Source organism: Halyomorpha halys, unplaced genomic scaffold (assembly GCF_000696795.3).
Source record: "Halyomorpha halys isolate HHAL.00 unplaced genomic scaffold, Hhal_1.1 Scaffold820.1, whole genome shotgun sequence".
Classification (NCBI taxonomy): domain Eukaryota; kingdom Metazoa; phylum Arthropoda; class Insecta; order Hemiptera; family Pentatomidae; genus Halyomorpha; species Halyomorpha halys.
Window position 1 is genome coordinate 297,908 of NW_027106561.1, and position 7,295 is coordinate 305,202.

General features: G+C 27.6%; 2 non-coding genes across 2 annotated transcripts; one reads left to right on the forward strand and one right to left on the reverse strand.

Annotated features, from left to right (window-relative positions):
* The first annotated feature begins 1,371 nt into the window (after positions 1-1,371).
* On the forward strand, positions 1,372-1,458 carry TRNASTOP-UCA (transfer RNA opal suppressor (anticodon UCA)). Its single transcript has one exon. It is a non-coding gene; the product is annotated as a tRNA-Sec (tRNA).
* Positions 1,459-2,462: 1,004 nt separating this feature from the next.
* Positions 2,463-2,549, reverse strand: TRNASTOP-UCA (transfer RNA opal suppressor (anticodon UCA)). The gene has a single exon. It is a non-coding gene; the product is annotated as a tRNA-Sec (tRNA).
* Positions 2,550-7,295: the final 4,746 nt, after the last annotated feature.

Consider the following 7,295-nt stretch of genomic DNA (forward strand, 5'->3'; position numbering starts at 1 on the left):
TTTTTCCGAACCCTCTAAAAACAGAAATTAAATGTGAATTAGTAGTGCATCCATTTCATGAATTCCGTTGACTTAACTTATAGTTATGAAGAAAAATATATTTTGTGGGTATATGAAGTAGAGTAAATATAAAAAAATTTTAAGACGATATTTTAAACAGATATAGTATCAAAAGATATTTTATCATAATTTAAAATATGTTTCACTATGAATTGAAAATTGAAAAAATATACATATGAGATTTCAAGGAAAGAATCAATGATTATATGAAATTAACGCTATATAATAATAATAATAATAATAATAATAAAAGCTTAGTGTACCCGAAGGTTCTATCCTCCGATACTACCATTCATCCTCTAACCCATCTACCCTAGTGACGCCACTCCAAATCCAAATCTACTAAATTAGTCTTAATGCAATCCTCCCATCTACATTTGCCTGTTGTTGTATGGTTATTAACATGTAAGGATCTCTTCGTTACTAAGTCCCACAACCTTACACGTCCATCTTATTCGCTTTGCCATAACGCCTGAATCATATTTACTATATGCAGTTCCGTCCAATTCAGGGTTGCGTAGCTTTCTAAATTCTCCGTTTAACTCATCCTTTTTCGGTCCAAAAATTTTACGTAATACTTTATTTTCAAATTCTTAAGCTGCCGTTCTTCCCTTAGTGTAAGAGGAAACTTTTAGCTTTCGTAAAGAACTGTGGAAAGGATAATAGTTTAGTAAATTTTAACTTTTACATTTTTGGATAGAATGCGGAAACAAAACAATTTCATAATTGAAAAATAATCTCGTTTTTATTTCTTTCTCAATTTCGTATTTATTTTATAGTTACTAATTAGAAATCGCTCCATTTTCTACTGCTAACCATTTATTTTGTTTTATCTATATTAATTTCGGAACCGACTTTCTTACGAGAGTTTATTTTATAATTTCCACGTAGTTGTATTTAGTTTTATAATTTCCTTGTCATCATCTAATAGTATCAAATAAGCATATCCAAGAAGTGGTATTTATCACCTAAAATTAAACCCTTTTCAGTAAGGCTATATTAACAAACACTTATTCTTATTATACTTATTCACAGTTAATACCGATAGGGTTTTAATAAAGCATTAAACTAACAGGCATCAGTTTGAATCATCTTGACCAATCCAAACAACGTTTTATTACAAATAATTGTTTTTTATATGCTCTTATAGTCGAATTCTAAATAGTCTTTCTATACTCAAATTATATAAAAACTTACTAGTTCAAAAAAAAAAAAAAAAAAGAAAATCGGTCCTTTAGCTCTAGTAATTAAAAAAATTCAAACAAGTTAGTTTTTTAAAGGTATAATAACAAATAATAAACAAAATTAATTGCCCAGCTGAGCCGTGGTGGTCCGCGGTGCAGACTTCAAATCTGTAGCCGGCTCAGGTCGGAGTGGTTCGATTCCACCTGTTGGGCGAACTTTTTTTTTAAAAATATATTTAAACTTTATTCTACAAAAAAATAATCTGATATTTTTGAGCCTTTTTAAAAATTAAATTTAAATGAAAATTATTAATTTTATGACTTAATTTTGAAATTTAACAAAGCGAACTCTTCAATAATCAGTAACCTTCATTTTAAGTATATAGAGCTGTTAGTATATAGAGACAATGAACATAAAAATCCCAAATGAGTTTTCTTTATCAGTGTGATTCTCGTATTCACCTCATGTCAAAATTACTTGTTAAATTTATGAAACCAACTTTAAAATAAAAAATAAAAAATATTTATAATTAATTTTAAATTTTAATTAAAATCAGGTTTAAATCCCTGAAAAAGTAATTTATTTTCTTGATTATTGTTCTTACACATATCAATTGAAGGGTTTGCTAAAAAGGAAGTAGTTCCAATTTTTCCAGTTTTGGGAAAACAAAAAAAATAATGTTTAAAAATTCTAATTTTAAGTAATGTAAAAATATTGTTGTTGCTTACTTTCAGTTATGAGATTTATTTATTACAAGTAAACCTTTCAATTTTAATCACTTTAAAATCTAAATTTATGTTCATGGTCATTATGAAACATATAAAAGGAAATTTGATTTTAATAAATCAAATTAATAAATCTTAATTAATTAATTAAGGTTTAAAAATTATCTTAATTAAAATTTAATATTAATTATAAATATATTTTATTTTTATTTTAAAATAGATTCCATAAATTTAAAAATAACTTTGGCATGAGGTGTGTACGAGGTCACACTGATAGTGAAAACTAACTTAACATTTTTATATTCATTGTCTCTATATATTAAAAGCTATTTGAATGAGGGTTCTTGATTATTGAAGAGTTCGCTTTGTTTATTTTCATAATTAAGTTATAAAATTAATAATTTTTATTGGAGTATAAATTTAAAAAGGCTCAAAAATATCATATTATTATATAGTAGAATAAAATTTAAATATATTTTTTAAAAAAAAGTTCGCCCAACAGGTGGAATCGAACCACTCCGACCTGAGCCGGCTACAGATTTGAAGTCTGCACCGCGGACCACCACGGCTCAGCTGGGCAATTAATTTTGGTTCTTATTTGTTATTTTAGCTTTAAAAATCTAACTTGTTTGAAGCATGATAGATTTTTTTTAATTACTGGAGCTAAAGGACCAATTTTTTTTTTTTTTTTGAACTAGTAAGTTTTAATATAATTAGAGCCGAAGCTTCGTAAAGTCAAAATACAAAAAAAGTTTAAATTAAAACTAGCTTTAAAGAAGTCCGATTGACAAAATAATAAAACAACTTATAAATATTTATTTATTTTTGTATGTATTCTTACTTATGTGTATATTATTCTTTATGTATTATTAATTAAGTAGAGCAATTATACTTTATAAAATCATTATTTTATAATTGTCAAATTATGGAAATCATTTAAGCTTTTTATTTTTGTTCATGATTGATTTCATGTCAAATCAACACATTTAAAATACTTTTTTATCTCATTATCTCATAATCTAATAAAATTTGACACCAAAGTAGTTTCCATAAAGCTTCCTGGTACCTAAGAGGAACATCCAAGTTTTCTTAAATTTTGTTCACCAGTTTTGAAATTATAGCTCTATAGTTTTCTAAATTGTTAAAGGCTAGTTTTTTCAATACAAATAGCTGCACTGATGATTAAGGTAGAAACATGGAGGGAGTGACATTTCTTAGCTATTTAAATTAACTTTTACCTGACATGTAACATGCTATATATGCTTGTTAGAAAATTTTTCAAAGAAATTACTGAAAATATGTGATTTTATTCTTAAACAATACATAAGGTTTGAAGATAGGAAGATAATGGGTTCATTATTACAATAAATACTAAAAATGTGGGTTATAGACATAATAACAACTTTTTAACAACCTTTGATTTCTTGTATAATAGTTTCAAATTGAAAGTAGCTCACTCTCAAAAGAGATTTAAACCTGTCTTCATCCAAGTTTGGTAATACTGAAGATCTCCAGTGCGTAGATTTTAATACTGATCCCCTGAGAAAAGGAACTGTATATCTGAATGATAGAAAATGGAAAATACTTTCAATACAGTTGTAAATTAGCTCATCTTCATTCTCTTCCTCACAAGTTTTAAGATCAATAAGACACTCATAAGCTAAACTTTCACACAAATTCCACTTTTCACTCACTCTAGGCATGTTGTGATAAATTGCTTAGATCAAAACTGAAACTTAAATCAAATTTGAAGTAAACAATAACATGAGGCTCTGGAAGGAAAGGTTGTAAACATAAAGTCTTATAAAACAAGATGTTGAGAAAATCCGCTAGGGACTCTTATGCATTTAACGTTTAACATGACTTCAAATAGGGCTGCTCACAATCCTATAGTTATAACATTTAACATGGTAAAACATTTTACATTTAACACAACATCATGAGTACCCCTATTATTAGTCATATTTTGTATATTTTAGTTTTAGTTTTTAAAATGTTTAAATTGGCCAAATAAATGTTTAATCCGAACCAGTTTGTCGTTTCTTCATTTTAAAGCATTCCAATAAAAATACATAGTTGATTTGAGAGGGCTATTACCGATAAAAAAAAATTTTTAACAAAATTTAATCATTCGATTTATCCTCAACTAATGAATATTTTCTATAAAACATTTGGAATCCGAACAAGTTATTTAACCTGTAAAACTTAGAACCGGAGCTGACCTCTGGCTTAAAAAATGTACAAACCAACAGGTCAGGGTTAAATACATAAAGAGGGATGGCGGGTGGGAGAATGTTAAAAAAAGCTAACAGGAGAGAAAGGACCCTGGAAAATAAAAATAATTAAATTCCAGCCGCTAAACAAGGACGGGAATAGTCCCTCGACGGAATTGCCTGCTTTACGAGTTGGCTCTACAAGTCCCCTTTAGTCTACATTAACCTTATGTCACTACTCCGTCAATCGGAACTAAATTTATAGATTATCTAGCTACAATATGTTTAAAATCATGATTAAATTTGAAAATCTAGTACTTTTTTAAAAATAATACATAATAATAAGCATGGAATAAAATTAAATTAATTAACTTAATTTACAAAATATGCATGTATAGCTGTTTCATTCGATGATAAAAATAATATATATTTAAAATTAATATTTTTGTTTTTTCTTCTAAGCCCCATGAGTTTATAGGGTTTGATACATGATATCGTAGGTAACACTAATGATGTTTGATCTTCTTATTGCAGTGGCGAGCTAGCGTCAGGGTTACGTCACGGAGAGGATGCTTGTTTTTCTGGAAGGAGAAAATAATACAGTCGGTCTGCTTGGGATTAACTGTAATATTCAACCCGTCCAGTTTCTTAGTTGTTTCCGTGCAGGCCTTCTCCGTCTACTGTAGAGCTGGCGCTGCATTATTTTGATTTAATTTTACTTATTTAATAAACTTAATTAGATTCCATTTCAACCTATAATAGAACGTATAGGCTTAAAGATTTTAAAGTATCAATTTAAAAGTGGACTTTGATAGAAAAATTACAAATAAAATGTTCAAATTTTAATAAAAAGGACAAATATAAGATGAATTTTTGGTGTAAAGAACACGAAGAACTAATTGTACTCAAACCTTTTAAGCTCTGCCAGTGGTAATTGCAATTTATTGAAATAAATTCTTCGTATTCAACTTTCTCGGTTTTAATTTTTTGTCATAGAATTTATTAAAAAATTAATACTTACACATGAAAAGTTTTTATTCTGAACTTCCATTTTTCAATGTTTTGTTTCTGTTATTTTTTAGAGAACCAAAGAGCCTAAATATTCCCTTATGGGCTGAAATAAAGTAGATTTTATTCAAGTGTTGTTTATTTATTCTCGTCGTTTTGACCAGTGACGCGGCTGGGAGAGAAGCGTTGTGATCTATTCGAGCCCTGCCTTGCCATCTACACCGGGGTGGTAAGGCTTGGCTCAGAGTTCCCCTGCAGAATGTAAATATTGTATATGGGTGTGAATGTGCTTTTATTTTATTATTACTTAAATTTAATTTTCTTTGTCTTATATATAAATTAATTTGTTTTATTTGAACTATGTGATTAGTTTTATTTTATTATACTTTTCATGTAGATACATATTTTTACAAATCAAGATAGTATTATCTTTTATTTATATATTACTTTATTATTATTATTTTAAATTTAATTTTTTTTTCTTTTAATTCAGTAAATACTATTGTTATCATATATTTTTTCTATTTTTTAGTTATTTTTTTTTCTATATTTCTATTTCTGTATATATTGAATAAATGAGTATTTGAATACAAATTCTTAATGCCCTTAATTTTTAGCAGATTGAATTAATTATCTTCAATAAAATAAATTAAATAGCTATTTCTGATTTAAACATAGTAACTTGGATTGAATTATACAAACCTGTATTACAAGAAATCATTAATTAAATTATATAAAAATCTTTTTTATACATTTCTAAATTCTGAATATTGACTTGAATAATACTTTTTCTTAAGACTTCCACTATAATGATTCCAAAACCAAGTTAAATTAAAACTAAAGGACACGATCCACATGCCCCCAGTAGGATGAAGAAGTTACTCGAAGGAACTCTCCTTGATTTATAAGAATAGTTAGGAGTGTTTGTGTGATCAAACGAACACATACCCCGAACTACAAGGAATAAGTCAGACCCTATAGAATCCTCCTTTCTAAGACACATTCTTCAGAACGGTCATTTCGCACTATGCCTATTTTCGAAAATCTTAATGCGTTGTTCTTTTCGATTCGTATCGAATCGACACACTCACATAAGGAACATATCATCGAAGGCAGATGAGGTACATAAGAAATTAAACATAAGAATAACAATCACCAATAAATATTATGTAAAACAAGTTATGTTTTTTTAAAAAATTAATTCATTAATCCAGTTGCTGAATTTCTTGCATTTTTTTACTTGTTAATGAAAATACACTTTTCAAAATTTATATAAAATATGTAATCCACTTGGATACCTCCATAATATTTTCGAAAAGACGTAAAATTTAAAAAATAAATAAATAATTTTATATTTGTATTATAATGTATAACTCGAGACTTATACAATTGCTTGGTAAACAATCGTCGGTGTACACATGCTTGTGACTTTTATCGGCTATTAAATTCGAGTTTTCATTATAAAAAGGATAATGATAGGCGAAATAAAAACAAACGTGAAGAAGGCAGTAGATGATAAAAATTCACATGTTTAACAAGAAATGTTACTTAAAATAAAACTTCCATTCTACAATTTTTATCAGAAATTTGTTAATATAATTAACCAAACATATAATATAATTATGAACTCATATTTCAAATAAGAAACAAACCACGAAGTAGCAGCACTTTTATACGAGCTGTTGAGAACAAAAGAGGTTTAAGTCATTATGTTACCATTAATTAATTTTTTTTAAATTATTTATTTAATGTAATTTACAACTGTTCAAAATAATACAATAGGTAAATATGTAGTATGTTTCATTTACACTTGAAAATATTGGGAATGAACCACCCATTGGTGGTTGAAGTATTTAATAGTGGTTAAGTAATTAATTTTAATTAGAAGGTCCCGTGGCCATCTTCTTTTAGACGCCTCGGAGGATTATCAGGGATTGGTAAAGATGAAAGATTAAGAATTAATGGGTTAGGAGTTTGGAATGAGAAGACGCATATCTGTTTTGGGCCAAATCTGCAACGAATGGGATGTTAAGGTCTTTGTGAATGAGTTTATTTGTGACGTAATAAGGAGCATCAAGGATTTTACGTAGGATTTTGGATTGTA